Genomic DNA, 19,982 nt, shown 5'->3' on the forward strand with positions numbered 1-19,982 from the left:
TTTCTTTTCCTATCTTATCTACTGTCACTTCCCATTTTAAGCAGACGAGTGAGTCAGAAGAGAGAAGAGAGAGATTACAGACAATGTATTTACCTTGCTACCCTGTTTACTTTTCTTCGCCATTTGTGGCTGAAAACACAGGAGATCTGTGCTACTTCTCCCTTGACACCAGCTGCCTCCTGTTGATGGGCCTTTGGGAAAATAATGGAGAGTTTATAAAGTGGTGAGAGGGAAGAGACCTACACCACTAACCACACACCATGTACCAAGTACGTGTATTTAATCTCCACAACAACATAAGGCAGTGTCCCCATTTTTCAGAAATAGAGTACAAAGGCCATAAGCAGCCTGCCCCAAGTCACAGGGTCAGCATGGGGAAGAACCAGGATCTCAAGATGGTCTGAAACCAAATCCTGTGTTACACCACCTCACCATGTGGCTCCCTGACTCTCCTCTTTCTAGTGAACCCTGTAAGCTGTCCCGGGGTTCCTCAGTAGAGCCACTGGTTCCCTGTCCTCAATTTCCTGTTACATCTGAGCAAAGTAACCACTGGATCAGTGGAGGGAAAATTCCTTCATGTAGGTGTGAATTATTGTGAAGAATGGGGACGGGAGGTTCTAGAAGGGCTAAAGAAGCCTCCAGTGTTGTCCTGAACCAATTTAATTCATTCCCAACCACGAGGGAATCCATTATTTTGACCTTCAGAATGACATCTAATTGTAATTTTGGCACATGCTTATCTTCAGGGTACCATGTTAAAATTTTTTCTAATGCCAATTTCCCACACTATGCCTACTTCCTTAGTAATCTATTCAAAGCATTCCATATGCTCTGTCATTGACCATGTTTGGCAATGTGCTTAGAATAAAACAATGCCTGATGGAAAGATAATATACTGGGCCAGTGTAACAGGGCAAATGTGAAGTTAAAGTGGGTGTCTGAGGCCCCTGAGAGCTCAGAGGAGAATGTCAGTAGGAGAGCTTGCTGCACGGATCCCATGTTTGATGCTTTCCTGCAGTCCTTGCTTTCACTATGAAAGAGTCATTTTGTGTCATAGATCTTTGTGAGAAAAAGAATATTGGTAATAGCATTAAATTGAACACACTTCTCTTTACTTTAAATATCTAGATGTTTGGCTACTATTTATCGGGCATGCATTTATACCAGCAACTGCACACATTATCTTCAATCCTCACAACCTCACAGTAGGCTTGGCATTATCTTCACATGACAGAGAGGTTGGTAAGTCTGTTCAAAGTCACAACTGAAAGCAGTAGAACTGTGAGATGAAACCCAGGTCCGGCTGATGCCAACAATGGACTGCCACTGGGTCATCGTACCAACATCTTTCTGTGTCACTAGGTATTGTCTCAGAAACTTTAGGGGAAGTTTAGTAACATGCCTTTAGTTCTAAAGACTCTAAGGTCAAGCACAAATCTAAGGACCCTGAGTCAAGTTACATATACATGATTAAGACCCTTAATAAAAGTCACATAGCATAAATGTCTCCATGCTCATCTTCTTAATTTAATTTCTTCTGCAACTTTGTTTAGTCATAGTACTAAAGATTATAATAATTATTTCATCATCTTGACCTCCAGCTACTTGTGCCTTTATGGAAAAAATATTATACTAATAGTGCAATTTGCTATAATAAACTACTATTAAGTTAAATAAGAGTGTATCTCAGTTTGTGTCAAAGGATGCCAAATAATTATAAGGTTTTAATGAACACTGCCAATTTTAATAATAATGACATTGAATTTAAATGCAGAATATAGTTATGAAAAGTATATGGTTCAAGTCATCTGCCATTAATAGCTTCGCTGTCTCAAGGAAAATTGAGAGGCAACTGGGGAGAAAAGGAGAACTTGAAGAAGTAATGCCAGAAGCAGGAGCCTCAGCAGCTCAGGACTGACTGGCCCAGTGAGAAGTTTGCAGGGTCCTCATCTGGAGAGAGTTAGGAGTGAAACTGACTGGTAAAAGGAGTCACTGGGCCTGTCCCCCCCCCCCAGCACACATGTTGAATGTCTTCATGTCCCGGGCATACCAAGAATCTTGATAATTCATGCTTCTGTAACAGCTGCATGTCTTATCATCTTTGGCATATTTCTTCAGCTCGTACAAAGCCTCTTATCTCTTAAACAGTCCCTCCCTGGACTGCCGTCCCTTTCAGCTGCTTAAGAGACAACGTCCCTTAAATCTGCCAGCTGTCTTTCTTACCTCTCAGCCCTTGATTCCTTTATCTGTATATATTTTTTAATCTTTCCCAGCTGCCACTTTTGGCCCAGGGATTGTCTCTCAGCTTTCTCAGTACGAGGCATTTCAGCATGCTGATGTGGGGAAGGAACAGAACCGTTACAACAATGCAGTGACAAAATTAGCCTTGAAATCTATCAAGAAAAATTTTCATCTCAGCTTTTGTGCAACCTGCTCTCCATGAACCAAGCTGTGCATTTCTGAAAAGATGAAATACCCCAGAGGCTTGCACAAAGAAATGCAAGAGAGAACTACAGGGTGTTTAATTGTCCAAAGTAAGAGATTTCTCCTCTTAGAAGTGCAGATTCTCGGTGGCTTCAGCCTTATTGAGTTTATGTAACACCCTCTCAGTTGGATAACATGTTAACTGGCATCCCACTATGTACAGAAATGAAAATGCTACAAGCTGGGAAGAAACTTAATTCCATATTGGAAACTATTATATTTGTCTTCAATTGCCTGTTGATTCTAAGCTTCTATAATCAATGTGATTGTCACTCCTCAGGGTAATGCTTTCAGTGGTTCTGTGGAGTTACCAGATTTTCTTAATGTGATGGATTCTGAGTGATTAAAAGAAATAGCATCATCTGAGTTTGTGGGGAATTTTTAATACTCCCCCAAGGACATGCTTGTTGATTTTAGAAAGAGGGAAAGGGCAGGAGAGAAGAAGAGAAATATCAATGAGAGAAAAATGTTAACTGATGGCCTCTTGTAAGTACCCCAACCAGCGACCAAACCCAGTCATGTGCCCCGACCTGGAATCAAACCTGTCACCTTTCTGTTTATGGGATGATACTCCAAGCAACTGAGCCACCTGGCCAGAGCAGCAGGGGCAGATTTTTTTTTAAACTCTGTAATAAGTGTTCAAGGACCTCTGCAAAGCAGAAAAGAACAACTTTCAAAATGCCACAGTGCTGAACACAGTTAGGAGTTTCTGGCTTGTCAATTCTCACTCTATTACCACTCAAGAAAATACTCAACAAGTACAACTGTCTTGAGTAATATTCTGCATCCCTTTGACATTAGCCAATAATGCTCCCTTCTATACTAACCCAGGAAATTAGAACAAATTTGTTAAAATGTCTTTGCGATCTTATTATGCTATTAAGGTTATTATCTTGAAAATGATATGAATCTATATTGAAGGTAAATCTCTTAATTGCATAGAAATACACAACTTCTATGCTTTGAAGTAAATGGGAACTTCTTATATGCTTAATTAAGTCCAGATTCTTAGGATGAGGAGGAAAATCAGCAGGCAAGGTCTATTTAAGTTGGGTTCATTTTAACTGCCTTCTAAATCAGAATCAGTTGCTGCATCTGAATGTATTCTGAAGAACATACGCACCCCTATGTTCATTGCAGCATTATTTACAATCGCCGAGATATGGAAGCAGCCCAAGTAGATGAGTGGATAAAACAACTATGGGACATTTACCCAGTGGAATACTACTTGGCTATAAAAAAAAAGAAGAAGAAAGTTTTACCTTTGGTGACAGTATGAATGGGACTGGAGAATATTATTCTGAGTGAAATAAGCCAGTCAGAGAAAGACAAATACCATAGGATTTCACTCATATGTGGAATTGAATGAACAAACTAAACCAACAGGAAAATGAGGATCAGACTCATAGATGGAGAGCAGATGACAGCTGGTGAGGGGAGGAGATGGAGGGTAGGGATTGAGTAAAAAGGAAAAAGGACTTTTACAGACAAGGACAACAGTGTATTGATTGCTGAGGGGGGTATAAGGAGATTAAATGGCAATAGAAAAAAATACAATAAATATTAAATCAATGATGATTTATTACAAAATGTGAAAAATTAAAAACTAATAATAAAAAAGAAATTGGCATTGGTTATAGTCTGCCAGAAAGAACTGCCAGACATACACACACACATCTCCAAGTTACAAAAAGCGAACTCTGTCTAGCTATTACTAATTAGATAATAGTCTGGATCCTGATAGAAATGGTTTATGTGAGAAGAATAGAAGCTCTATAACTGTAAATGAATAGGCCAGACAAAGGATGTAGTGAACAGATTACACAAACTACAACTTAAAAACTAAAGCTGGCATTCCTTTTTACTTCTAGAGTTGTTCTGAATCTTTCTTTTATCATACTAGTGTTCCATTTACCTGCTCCATTATAATGATAGCAACACTAAAATCAAATCATTAGTGGGCATTACTGGACATTTCCTATACATAAAGCATGTCAAATTCAATATATGTTTATGGGATTTTTGCTTCTGTGTAACAGCCCCTACATGGCAGCTAATATTCCCTTGGCATTATCAACTTTTACCAGGATAGGACTGGGAGACTGAGTGAAAAGGATGAAAAGATTGAGTGAAAAATAAGTAAATAAAATCAGACACAAACGACAGAGTAGTGATTATCAAAGGGAAAGCAAGTAGGGGAGGTTGAAATGAGTAAAGGAGGTAAAGGGGGAATAAATGATGATGAAAGGAGACTTGACTTGAAAAAGATGAATGCATGATGCAATATACAGATGATGTATTATAGAATTGCATACCTGAAATATGTATAATTTTATTAACCAGTGTCACTCCAATAATTCAATAAAAAGTTTTTTAAAGCACGAGTAAAATACAGGAAAAATAACTCAACAAGCAATCCTTTGATAACCTACTTTATCTTCTAGTATTTTGCATATTTCAGTGCATTTTATGAGTAATAAAATGCCTAAACTAAAACAAGGAAGACATGAGAAAGAGCTTGAAGAGAAGGTACTTTGGTACAAATAAGTTACAATTCAGATTCTGGGTCCAGAGAGAGTGTCCTTGGCCACTTGAGAGATATCCAGTAATGATGTCTATCTAGGGCAATGACAACAATTGCCAGTGCCCCTCCCCTCTCCTTTCTCTGTTTACTCAGCCAGGAAAAGGTGATCTTCCTTTGAGCTGTAGCTTGATTGACAGCCACCCTCACACTGCCTTGGGCAAGTATGCATGTGGGCTGACAGGAGGGGACATCTGTGCCTACTGAAGGGAAGCCGAAGATCTGTGTCCTATTTGTCCAAGGTGACAGGGGCTTGCCTAGCAGTGAAATCCATCAATAATCCATGGCCCCGTGGAGAAAAAAACACTATTAATAAGACATGTTGTTGTTTGTAGAAGACAGTGCCAATGATGCCCTCGTTCCAGGGAAATAGAATATGCTCCGAGTGAGGCAGCACTCCCTGAACTTTCCAGTTATGTCACCAGATAGCTTAGATCAGAAGCAATTTTAGAAGACACATTCAACATACGGCTCTCCTTTTGGCCAACCTAAATTGTTAGGGTCAAATTCTGGTCAGAAACACTCGATTGATTTGTGAACTATACCTCAGTAAGAAAGAAATAAAGAAGGAAGGGAGGAAGGAAAGAAGGAAGGAAAAAGAATGGAAGGAAGGCCAGAAGTTTGTCTGTTTGCTTGCCTTCAAGACTGATCAAGAACATGGAGTTATTTTGGAGCCTTAGGCTTTATATCAAGTCACTGTTTAAGTACAAAAATGTTATCTGGATGGTTTTAGATTCAATATGGAAGGCTGAAAATCAACAGAATTCCAAAACCTATTTTTTATTCTATTTAAAGCTCACGTTCTTCTATGTCTGTCTAGTTCTTCTTTATGGTAACATTTAATTATTAATCCTTCCTTATTTTAAGGTTCTAATTTAAGAGTGCATTAATAGATTACTCAGTAGAGAGTTTGCCAAAATTATGGCCGGACAAGGTCATTAATGTATGACGGCAACAAGCATGAAGTTGGAAGCAGGCATACCTGGGACTGAGACTGGGCTCCACCAGTTGCCAACAGAGTGACCTTAGGCAAGTTATACACCCTCTGTAAGTATGCATTCCTCCTCTCTAAGAGGGGATGGTACATCACAAAGTATAATAACGTAAAGCAGAGAACAAGACAAGGAGTAAGCACTCAAAAAACGGGTAGGTACTTTAATTTTTGGTTTTCTTAATTATTCATCTGACAAATATTTATTGTCTTTATATGTATTAGGCATTGTTTTAGGCAATGAGAATATAAAGGTAGAAAAACAGTTTTGCTACTCATGGAGCTTACATTCTAGGAACAGGGGAGACCAAAATGAACAAGAGTAAATATACTTTTCCTGTAGGTAAAAGGTAATGGCAAAGAATAAAGGAAACTTCACAGACTAGGCAATAAAAACAATCCCCTCCTTCCTCTACCTCTATCACTCTCTATTCCTTTTAGTATATTTTATTCCCTGATATTATGTCTATCACCTATCTGAAAAGTGTATTGCTTTTTTATTTTTTTGTCTGCCTGCCCCCCAGAATTTAAGTTCCAGGAGTACCAACACTTCATCTTTTGAGGAGAGAGCAGAGGTCTAATATAAGAGTCTAAGAGAGTGAGAGACTTAAGGAAACAGCGTAAGACTATCAGGCAGATCTCAAGGGCTACTAGGGTTAATGGTCATAAGTTTAAAGCTCTGTGTCTTTTAAATATATGCCAATATTTTAAATTGTCTTGGTTTTCTTTTTTTAACATGGAAAAAATTCCACTTTCGAGCAAACAGGCAGGATAAAATAAAAAGAACAAGAAAAATTTAAAAGAAAAAGCCTTGAGATTCCTAATGAAATGCTTTGGGTTGTCATTCAGGTGGCAACCGATTTCTTTTTAGGATATTCAAAAAAGCAGTCTGGACTAGGAAGGTTTTTCATTCTCACTACAAAAAGCTGAACAACGGGGGGAGGGGGGAAAGCCACCTTTATAGATTTTTGAGTCATTCTATATAAAGCTGAGAGTTTGATTTGAGCTTTTTAAGGTGGAGTCAGTTTAGAGACAAGGGCAGTCTTTGTTTATAATATGTATAATTTATGCATAAGTTTAGTTTTGCAAGTATATCTGTGGTTAGATGCCACTCTGTTTCAGGTCGTCTTCACTCTGGGCCCCAGGATACAACTGTCAGGAAACGTGTGGCCAAACACAAAGTGCTCTTAAACCTTTGCATGGGTGTGATACCCATCATTTCTCATACTCCATTGGCTGAAGCAAGCCTTGTGACTAAGCATGGTTTCAATGGGTTGGGAAAGTACAATCTTCTCCCAGAAAAGGCAAGCAGATATTGGTAAACAGTAATGCAGTCTATCAGGGAAGCATCTCTTGGCCTTTCCAGCTTGAGTTCATCACTACTTCCTGTTTCACCCCTAGAACTTCTGTATGCTTCTATTATTACAGAGAGTATTATAACTGTTTATATAACTTTCTCCCCAACTAAACCAGGGAGTCTTTGTGAAGATTAGAACTATCTTTTATTGTCTTGTTGTTTACCCAGTGCCTGGAACATAGTAGATGCACTGTTGAATAAAACAAAAAAAAACATTGCATTGATTGGTTAGGGATGGAAGGGGTGACTATAACTGGATAGGTAGGATCAGACTGAGGTAAAACAGAGTATCATATTTGATGTGAGAGTATCATATGTTGGTGTGTGAATAAATAAGCCTGAATGGAAAATAGCACAAAGCAAATATCCCTAGCAAGGACCTTGAATGCAGAAATCTGTTTGCTCAATAATGAGTCTACTGCTGAGGGAATTAAAGCTAAGCAGAAGAGATAACTGGTCCCAGAGCAAAAATAGAGTCAGTGAGGAGACCAGGTCTCCCCTTTCCCAGGCTGGCTCTCTGTCCGCCACAGCCTGAAGCACTTTTAGGAAAAAACACTGCGACCACAATCACCTCCCAGGTATTTAAATATTTATAAATACATATTCAAAGTAAAATTTAAGATACTAAAAAAGGATATGTAAAATTCACCCTCCCCATACCTTGTTTCCACTCCACCTCTGGACCAGTAACCACTCATGACACCAGCTTATGTATCTTCCAAAAATTTCCCATCCATGCACAGGCATATAAATGTAATTATATTTTTATACAAATTGTACAATATGCATGCCATTTGCTTTTTTAATTTAACAATATGTTCTGAAACTTTTAGCATCAGACTATGTGAATCTATACCTTTGTTAAATGGCTACATGATATTCCATTATAAATACCACATTTATATAACTAGCTAGCTATTGTATACATTTAAAGATTTCATATCTTTTAATATAAATGATGCAGTACACCACATCTGTGCTCATGACTCCTTAATTGACATCTCAAGCCCTGAACTCTCCCCCAGATTCTTATACTATTTATTTACTTGGTATCTTTAATATTTAATAGATATAAAAACTCATATTTCCTTAAACATATTAAACATTAAACACATTCTATGTGATAATTCAAATACTCTTTCTGAGATCTGTTCTTTATGCTGGTTCTCACTCATGGCCTCTTATTTTCCTTACGTTCTGAGTGATTTTTGATTATCAGCTCATTATTCTTAAAGCTTTATCTAAGGGACTCTTTTGAGCCTGGGCTGAGCTAGCATTCTTGCATTTGTTTCTCCCATTGCCTTGTCAGCACTATCAACACAGGACCATTTAAATTAAATTCTTCCTTTGGGATACTATGAATTATTTTTTGCTTTCCATAGGCCATCAAAGTCAAAATAGGCATATTTCTGTACTTTCTCTTTCTTTTCTTCTTCTATTACTTTATTATGAAAACTTTCATTTTACTACATTTATTTTATCACATATCTACCTGTGTATTCACCCAACTATTTATCCATCATTCCATCATGTTTCTGATGCATTTGAAAGTTCACACCACCCCTAAGCACTTTAGTATACCTATCTATTATTAACTGAGTTAATATTTGTTTATAGTTCTTTTGTTTTAAAGGATAAAATGAAAGTGATAAAATTCTGTTTTGTGTCTTAATACCAAGATGCAGAACAGGAACATAACACCAGAAAGGTTTTTCATGCCTCTTCCGAGTCAGTTCACATCCCCTGTTGCCAACCCTGGAGGTATTAGTTGTTTTCATTTTTCCTCCTTAAATTAGTTTAGCTTCTTCTATAATTTCAGGTAAATAAAAATATATGTTTGTGGTCTTTCATGTGAGGTTACTTTCACTTAGCATAACATTTTTCAGATTTATCTATGCTGTTGAGTATATTGGTATTCTGCTCCTTTTTATTACTGGCTAATGTTCTATTGTATACATACAACATAATTGGTTTATCCATCTTGTGCACTTGGGCTCTGTCCAGCGTGGGGCTGTTATAAATAAAGCTTCCATGAATATTCCCATATAAGTCATTTCCAGATAAGTGTCTTGGTTAGACCATAGGGGTAGAATTGTTGGGTCAGATTATGTTTAGTTTCATAAGAAATTTCCAGGCCATCTTCTAAATTGGTTATATGACTTTTTACCCCCGTCAATGTTCTCTTTCTGCCTTGTGATTTTATTTTTTGTTAGCACTTTAAGATCCATCCTTTTAGGGTCTGAGCATTGGGAGGGGGTTTCCTATCACACTCCCAGCCTGGGTGGGGCTTAGTCTTCATCTCCTTCTCTGTGCTCTAACTGTCAATCAAAACAGAGTACAAAGTTCACAAGAGCTGAGGAAATTCTCTTAGGAAAACAGTCAGTTTCAGGGATGTATGTGTAGGATCCCTGTTTTTATTTCTTTTTAGCATCTGAAAATTCTGTACTTGTTTACAAGATCTTTAAGCATTAAAAATATAAAATTATCTAGAACTTTCAGCTATTTTTAATGGGAGAGATTCATTACCCATTTTAATGGATTTATATTTAGCTAGGAAATCTAGTTTGCTAGGCTAACATAATTTAAAGTCTTTAGAATATACTTTTTGAAATGTAAATCAGATTATATTATACCTCTGATTAACATTTTTCAATGGCTTCATATGGCACTTGGGACAAACTTTCTATTTTGACTTTCCAGGGCCTGCATGATATAACCTGTGTTTGCAATGATGATTTCAACTTCAGACATTATACTCTGGCCGTAATGGCCTTCTTTCTAGTCCTCAAAAGCGCAGCTTTTCTCCATCTTCGATCCCACTGAATCCTCTCCCCTGGCTGCCTCTTTCTCACCTTTAAGTTCTCAAATTGCCCCTGACTTTGCCATCTGGAGTAGTACCCTCTCTACCAACCTGTCTTTATTGCAACAGCCTATGTTATTTTCTCACAGCTCTTAGCACCACAAAATCATATTAATATTTACTTATGTATTTGCTTATTGTGTGTCTTGCTCTATTAGAGAATGTACATTCCATGAAAGCAGAGATTGTGTCTCTTCTGTTTCACTTTTCTTCTCCCAATGCCTAAATTGTACTTGTAACCGAGAAGTTAACAATTTAAGCATTTAACAATGAAGAGTTGTTAAATGAATGAACAAATGAAAGTATTCTGCAGGAACTGTGTGATTATTAAATATTGACTTCAAAAAATAGATTTTCTTTGATTGCCCCTTTACCTGGTATTACGGGGGTTCTCTTTCACATGGTTAGAATCTATAATCATCCTTCAAACAACTCAGCTGTTGCTTCCACTGTGGAGCTTTCCCCTCATCTCATCAAACTGAATTTCCTGGGTCTTTTCTCCCACCCACCCTTGTATCGTTGCATTCGCTGTGCTGTATTGTAAGTCTTTATACACATCTTCCAACTGAAATACCCACACCTCATAAAAATTACAACCAGCCCAGTGCTCACGAGGGACTAGACCATTTATGCAATGAACACTCCTTGAGTAGATGAATGAATTTTGCACTTCTATGTGTCTTTCTTCTAAGGGGTATCATTTTCAATCTCTGGTTTATGAGCTTGAATTAATATTTCTTCATAATATTTCCCCATGCTACTTTAGGCCATCGTACTCACGTTTCTTATATAGGTCCTTAGTGTAGAATGTAATTAAACCATACTTACTCAACAGAATTACTGCATAACTGCCATGGCAGAGCAATTGGGGCTTAAAAACAAACCAGCAAAAAAAGACACTCTCCCTAGTGTTCTGCTAGGGAGAGTAACAACATGATTACACCAGAGAACTCTGGAGCTGGAAGAGACTTTTGAGCTTCAATCCAGCCCATCATTTTACAGAACAGGAAACTGACTGAGAAGTGACCTCAAAGACAGGTTGTAGTAGAACTAGACTAGAACTAAAATTTCCTGGCAGGCATAATAGCACCCATAGTTGAGTGCTAAAATGCATGAAGCATTCATGTTTAGCCAGTAAATGAAACCTACTTTAAAAGTTGGAAACACTAGAAAAGAAAAACAGTGAAACCATGTGTAGCTTTGGACAAGTAATTTAAACTCTTTGTGCCTTAGTTTCCTCATTTATAAAATAGGGATAATAATGGTTACCTTGCTGGGTATTATAAGAATTATAAATTATGTATGTAAAACTCTATGAGCTAGGGATACTTTGGTTGCAAGCAACATAAAATCCAATTTTATGGTATCTTAAACAAATAAGGAGTTATTTTTTCATATTAAGATTCTGGAGATAGGTGGCTGCTGCCATTTGCCTGGTGGCATGTGTTGCTGAAAGTTTGGGGGATTTTTCTTACATTTGTGAGAAAAATATGGCGGCCACACACCTATTACAAGTCCAGAAGTCAGGTCTGCATTCAGGACAGGAACGAGAGGAAACGAGATGTGTCCTGTCAGGCACACCAATCCTTTGGTACAGGGACAGCAAGCTCACCTAGAAGTGCCCAGCAGAATTCTGCTCATCTTCTGGGTCCTGTGCTATCATATCATCATCCCTAGCTAGACAAAAAGCTACAAAAATCAAATATTTGGTATTCAAGTCTCTGTAGAGCAGAGGTCAGGGAAAGGGACTTGAGGATAGCTCTTTCATAACCAATTAACAGGACCTTCTGTAAGAACCTACCATATAAGAAAAGGCTTAATAAAGGGTAGTTATTAGAGTTTTATTTATGTCTGTTAATTTCTAGCTCCCTACCTTCTTCCCCTTGGATAGCCATCTGCTTGTTCTCTATATATACGAATATGTTTTGTTTTAATTATTCATTTTTTTGTTTTGTTGGACTCCATGTGTAACTAAAATCAAATGGAATTTGTCTTTGTCTGACTTATTTCACTTAGCATGATATCCTCTAGGTCCACTCATGTTGTTGCAAATGGCAAGAATTTATTCTTTTATACTGAAATTTTTTTACTTTATTTTTATTGGTGATGCTACTACAGATGCCCCCATTTTCTCCCCATCTCCACCATCACCACACTATTCTCTGTATCTATGGGTTATACACAAATGTTCTTTGGCTAATTCCTTCACCTTCTTTCATCCAGTGCCTCCCTCCCCTCTGACCGTTGTCAGTCTGTTCCATGTATTGAGGCCTCTGTTTCTGTTTTTCTCTGAATTCATGCAGTCAGTTTGATCTCTGTGCCCTTTAACAATGAACTTCTTGTTACAAAGAGTGAATAAGAAAGTATTATCTGGTATTAGTGTGTAGTTTGTGGCTCTGCTTTATCACTTGCCTTCCACATCTTGTATGTTTCTTGAGATTGTCCTGGGATTATGGGAATTTGGTGATGTGGATCATGAACTTCATTATTTTAACATTAGCCATCAAGATAAAGACCCAACATTAAGCTCCTCTTTTATATCTATTTTTAACGTTTTGGCTTTGGAAGTGAAGGAGATTAGGTGAAATCCCAAAACACACTGATGCTTATGAAATAATGAAAATATAAGTGAAAGCATGGCAAAATCAACGTGTTCTTTATCATTCTTAACAGCTTCAATAAAATGACTGACTACTCTTGAAGTCAAAAATAATTTAAGATTTAATTGGCAAAGGTATTTTAAGGTTCTGTCTTTTTCTATTTCTCTCCTTCCTTGGTAGAGCTATGCATTATGTTGTAAGCACTCCGCATCTTGAAATAGTAGTTACTAAGACAACCTCTTAAATTAAGAATTAATTGGACTTTCAAAAGTTCTCCCACGTGTGAATACAAGCATGTTGGTTGTGCTTCTCATTTTGCCTTAGCATAATGTCTCCTTAGAGAAGCCTGTATATTCTTAGATTCTGAATGTTAATATTTTCATACCTCCATAAGTAAGTAGAATCCTTCAAACATGCATAATAAGTATCCCAAAAGAAAGATACTTCTTACATATGACAGAATCATATTATGTTCTTGTTAGTAATTCTCCAGGCTGGCTTCCACTAACTTATGATAAATAGCTACTTTTATCTAAAAGTTGATTCCAGAGTTCCCATGATTATTTGTTAGTGGGCTTGTTTTCTCTATGCTTCCCTTAGTTTCTTGTTATGAGCACATGAGTTTCCTCTAAAGTGGTAAATTGTACATCTCACATTTGAGCTATGGAAACATAATAATTCCTATAGACGAAGAAGGTTGAGGGGAAGACACTGTAAAGAACACATGACTCAGCCTACTTATGTTACTCATAGAGAATCGAAGTACAGATTAGCTGGTTCACTTCCCCAAGATTGTAAACTGGCAAAGGCAAAGGCAAATTCAGTCCCCAGTCTTCATAAGCATGAAACTCCTTCATATCTTTTTATGAAGACAATATGGCAATGGTTCTCTCCCCATTCGCTTCACCTTGGCCAGGTGTCAGGCACTGTGATCCATGCTAAGGATCCGAAAAGGACTGAGACATGATCTTACTCTTAATGAGCTCACTCTTAACGAATCTTTAGAGTCTTCAAAAGGAAATCAGAAAGATGGAAAGGCCCTGATTTAAGTTGAGTCGTCTCTACCCATGTAAGAGAGAAAAGTTCAGAAAGGATAGTAAAGCTTTTGCTTTTTCTGAGTCTGTCTTCTCTGTACAATATTTCTCAAAAGGTCATGTAATGGTTTTGTGTCCAATAAGCTAAGAAAACAAATCTTGGCTCAGCCATTTACCTTTTTTTAATATCAATTTCTGTACCTGTAAATAAAGATGATAATAATGTTTAGCCACTAGAATCGTGACAGTGTACTAACAGAGAACCTCTTGGTCTGGTGACTTCTAAAGCTGTTGGCAGTGCAAAACCCTTAGACATCACAAGAGTGAAGAGTAGGGAAGGTGTGGGGGTGGGAAACAGCTCGGTAAGATGTGTGGAGTCAGGAGATGGGAGGAAAGTTGTAGGCAGGCCTTGCAGGCTCCTCCTCAGTGATTGAAGTGTGTGTGGATGGCAGCTGCTCAGTCCAGTCCAACTCTGGAGCAGAACCAATCAATAGAGAGCCTTCAGCCTCAATGGTCAGGATTTCCCTTCCATATCCACTTGTCATCTTGCACCCCTTCATGTGAAACAACAAAGTCTAGTTATAGCATGATTTAAGTAAATGTCATCATCTCAAATGGGAATAGTTGAAACATTCCTAGTTGTTTAATGTAAAATGATGGTTTTCTTCATTGTAAAAATACATGTCATTTTTAAAAATCAAAAAAAGAAAAATGTTGAAATATAAACTCTTAATATTTTGAAACTTCATCTTTTAAACAACATGTCAGTGAATTGTTGAAAGGGGTTTGATAAATGAATATCAATATTTCACCACTATTTTACAAAAAATGCTTTTCTTGGCATAAGCTTTAAAGTGTCATAATAATAATAAATATATTCAGAGGGTATATTTGTATCATTTTAGATATCTTGATTGGTATGTAATTATTCTATATATTTAGTATAATATGTATATTTTGTGCTTATAAATTTGGAAAACATAAGTAAATATACATTCTGTCAAGGACATCTTTGATCTGAAATTATAATAAATTAATAGCTAGTATGCTATGCTTTCTGAACATTGTGAAATACAAAAATAAATGCCTTCACAGTCTAGCTGGGGAAACAACCATTTCATTGCTGCCAGAAACTTACCTCATTGTCTTGCTAGCAGCTACTGACTATGGTCCAAGTTTCTAAAAAAAGACATCTCAACTCACAAATCAACTCCAGATTATAAAAGAAATATAGTTGCATAGTTACCACCAGTTCTACTGTCTTCTTTTTCTATCTCTAGTGCTACACCATTCACTGCCTACTCAAGGATAAGTGTAGCGTTGCTGAGACCTCATCCTACTCACACAATATGATGTGAAATGGAGGAAATTATTCACTTGGGTCGCGCCACTTGGGCTTTAAATTATTAGATTATTTATCCATAGAAATTTTTGTCCTGAGTTACCTAAATATCTGCCTTGATTCTTTCATTCATTTTAGAAGTACACCCATAAAATAAGATTGAGTCATAATAAAAAAATGTTTGTTTATCCACTTACCTGGTACACTAGGAAAAGGAGGCATACTTATCTGAACCTGAGTTGCTTGGCAACTGCATCAACTTTCCATTCTAGTTAACCAGCTGTGCATGGAGCCTGTTAGAGACCAAAGATTGAGCTGACATAGATTTAAAAGAGGCTTAGAGGCTAAGGTCAGCGACTGAGCTAGGATCTCAATAGAATTGGTGCTTCTTGTATTTTTAAGGTAATAGGCTCTAAGACTTGAAGGCCCAAAATGTTGCTTAATCTAAGTGCCATCCTGTCTTTAACTTCACTACAGAGGTCTGGACCAACTGCTGTATGAACATCTGTCAAGTTTAGTGAACTATTAAACTCAAAACTTTGAGATCTAAGATGGTGGAGGAGTAAGTTGAAGCTACACTAGCTTCCTCCCAGCACAAATCTAGAATTACAACTAAACTATAGATAAATCATCCTGAATAATCAACTGAACACTAGCTGGAGAGAAACCTTATAACCAAGGGCAGTCAAGAAATCAATTCACCACAATGAGACTGGTAGAGAGTGCAGAATAAGCATGAGAGGGATGACTGAGCTCCCATGAGTGGCAGCTGAAGTTCCAGAGGGATATTTTAGTGGCCAGGAGTTCCCCTGAAAGTCTAAATCCCGAACTGGGCTCCCCAGCCTACAACACCAGAGCCTGAAAAAAATCCAGAAAATATGCAACTGTGAAAAGCAGCAGGTTTTCTGTCTGCCATCTCTGCTAGAGATGTAGAGGGCCTCTTAAAGGGCCAACACACAAAATTTTGTTTGCAGCCATCTAACCTGGGCTTTAGCAGAAGGAGGGCAGGGTGGACTAGAGATGCTTAAGGATAGTCTGCATTAGTGGACTAAAGTTGAAAGAAATAAAGGTTAGTGGCTTTGGGGAATGAACTTAAAGAACAGCCTTCAGGATCCCTGTGCTGAGTCATTCCCCATACCGCAGAAGCCATCATTCTTAGGCAGAGCAATCCTCTCAAAGTAGCATCAGCCTTAGGGGAAGCAATAGCTCTGCCTATAGAAATTACTCTGCCCTGCCCTATGGAGCTTAAGCTGACTACTGATCACAGCCTGAGTAATTCAACTAATCAATTTAACATCTGATTAGTTTAACAAACTAACAACAATTAGTTTGTCTTTAACAGACAAAGAAGAAGTTACAAAGAAGCAGCCAGTGGGAAGATAAACAAACAGACCCCAAATGAGAGAAAAATAGAATTATCCAAAAGAACTAGATGAAATGGGGATAAGCAAAATATCAGGTAGAGAGTTCAGAGTAATGGTTATAAGAATACTCTACAGCATGAAAAAAGACACAGAAACCAAAAAAGGGCCAGTCAGAAATAAAGAGTGCAATATCTGAAATAAATAATACCCTGGAAGGAATAAGCAGTAGGTTAGATGAAGTAGAGGATCAAATCACTGATTTGGAAGACAAGAGAAAAAAAACACCCAGGCAGAGCAGCAAAAAAAAAAAAAAAAAAAAAACTTTTTTAAAAATGAGGAGAGCTTAAGAAACATTTTGGACAGCAGGAAACATAACAATCATGGGAATACCAGAAGGAGAAGAGAGTGAGCAAGAGATCAAAAACCTATTTGAAGAAATAATGACAGAAAACTTTTTTAATCTGGTGAAGGAAAAAGACATACAAGTCTAGGAAGCTCAGAGAATTCCAAAAAGTTGGACCCAAAGAGGTATACACTGAGACATATCATAATTAAAATGACAAGACTTACAGACAAGGATAGAACCCTAAAAACCTCAAGAGAAAAGCAGGAATTTACTACAAGGGAACACTAATTAGGCTGTCATCTGATTACTCATCAGAAATACTTCAGGCCAGACTGGAGTGGCATGAAATATCCAAGGTGATGAAAGAAAAGGACCTACCACCAAGGCTACTTTACCCAGAAAGGCGATCATTTAAAGTTGAAAGAAATAAAGAGCTTCCCAAATAAGAAAAAGCTAAAGGAGTTTCTTAACACCAAACTAGTACTGCAACAAATGTTGAAGGGCTTGATTTAAGAAGAAGAAGAGGAAAAAAAGAGAAGAAAAAAGGACAGAGAAAAACAGTTTAACAATAAAATCTCACTATTATCAATAATCACCTTAAATGTAAACGGATTAAATGTTCCAACCAAAGGATATAGGGTAGCCGAATGGATAAAGAAACAAGACCCATATATGCTGTCTACAAGAGACCCATCTCAGTTCAAAATATACACAAGATACACACAGACTAAAAGTAAAGGGATGGAAAAGATATTTCATGAAAATAGAAAGGAAAAAAAGCTGAGGTAGCAATACTTATAGCCCACAAAATAGACTTTTAGACTAAGGCTATAGTAACAAAGAAGGACACTACATAATGATAACAGGAACAATCTAACAAAAGGTTATAACCCTAGTAAACATTTATATACCCAACATAGGATCACCTAAATATGTAAAGCAAATCTTATTAGACATAAAGAGAGAGATCAACAGAAATACAGTCATAGTTGTGGGCTTTAGCACACCATTGACTTCAATAGATACATCTTCCAGGCAGAAAATTAATAAGGAGACAGTGGCCTAAATGACACACTAGATCAAATGGATTTAATTGGTATCTTCAGAGCATTTTACCCCAGAGCAGCAGAATGTACATTTTTTAAGTGCACATGGAACATATTCTAGGATAGACCACATGTTAGGATACAAAACAAGTCTCGATAAATTTAAGAAAACTGAAATCATATCAAATACATTTTCTGATCACAATGCTATGAAACTAGAAATCAATCAAAGAAGAACACTGAAAACAGGCAAAGACATAGCAGCTAAATAACATGTTATTAAACAATGAGTGAGTCAAACATGAGATCAAGGAAGAAATCAAAAGATACCTTGAAACAAGAGAGAGGACACAATGATCCAAAATCTATAAAACACTGAGAAAGCAATCCTAAGAGGGAAAATATAGCATTACCGGCCTATTTCAAAAAAGAAAAGCTCAAATAAACAATCTAACTTTACACGTAAAGGAACTTGAAAAAACAACAAACAAAGCCCAAAATGAGTAGAAGTAAGGAAATAATAAAGACCAAAGCAGAAATAAATAAAATGGAGTTGTAAAAAATGATGCAAAATATCAGTGAATCCAAGAGCTGGTTCTTTGAAAAGAAAAACCCAATTGACAAACCTTTAACCAAACTCATCAAGAAAATAAAATAAAAGATCCAAATAAATAAAATTAAAAATGAAAGAGGAGAAATAACAACTGATACCAAAGACATTGTGAGAATATATTATGAAAAACTATATGCCAACAAACTGGACAACCTAGATAAAGTGGATAAACTCCTAGAAATATATTATCTTCCAAAACTAAATCAGGAAGAATCAGAGAACCTGAATAGGAAAATTACACTTAATGATATTGAAGCAGTAATCAAAAAGCTCCCAACAAACAAAAGCCCTGGACCAGATTGTTTTACAGGTGAATTTTACCAAACATTCCAAGAAGAACTAACACCTCTCCTTCTCAAACTATTGCATAAAATTTGAGAAGAGGGAAGGCTCCTAAACTTATTTTACAAGGCCAGCATTATCCTAATTCCAAAACAAAATAAAGACACCACAGAGAAAGAAAATTATTTGTCAATATCCCTGATGAATGTAGATGCTAAAATCCTCAACAAAATATTAGCAAACTGAATATGACAGTGCATCAAAAAGAGCATACACCATGACCAACTGGGATTTATTCTGGGAATGCAATGTTGGTACAACATCTGCAGATTAATAATTTGTGATTGACCACATAAACAAAATAAAGGATAAAACCATATGGTCATATCAATAGTAGCAGATAAAACTCAGCACCCATTTATGATTAAAACTCTCAGCAAAGTGGGAATAGAGGGAACATATCTAAACATAATAAAGGCCATATATGACAAACCCACTGCCACCATCATATTCAATGGGAAAAAACTACTAGCATTCTTCTTAAGATTGGAAACAAAACAAGGATGTCCTCTTTCACCTCTTTTAGTCAACATAGTACTGGAAGTCCTAGTCACAGCAATCAGACAAGAAGAAAGGAAAGGCATCGAAATTGGAAAGGAAGTAGTAAAGTTGTCTCTATTTGCAGTTTACAAGAACCCCAAAGATTCTACCAAGAAACTACTAGAACTGATATTCAGCAAAGAAGCAGTATACAAAGTTAATATCTAGAAATCAGTTGCATTTTTATATGCCAATAATGAACTAACAGAAAGGAAAATTAAGAAAACAATCCCATTCAGAATTTCTTTAAAAAGAATAAAACATCTAAGAATAAACCTAGCAAGATATAAAAGACCTATACTCAGAAAATTATAAGACGCTGAAGAAATAAATTGAAAAAGATACAAATAAGTGGAAGCACATATCATGTTCATGGATATGAAGAATTAACATCATTAAAATGTTCATACTACCTAAAGCAATCTATAGATTCAACATAATTCCTACCAAGATTCCAATGATCTATTTCACAGAACTAGAAC

This window comes from Artibeus jamaicensis, unplaced genomic scaffold (assembly GCF_021234435.1).
Source record: "Artibeus jamaicensis isolate MK-2021 breed Jamaican fruit bat unplaced genomic scaffold, CSHL_Jam_final contig_482, whole genome shotgun sequence".
In the NCBI taxonomy this organism is placed as follows: domain Eukaryota; kingdom Metazoa; phylum Chordata; class Mammalia; order Chiroptera; family Phyllostomidae; genus Artibeus; species Artibeus jamaicensis.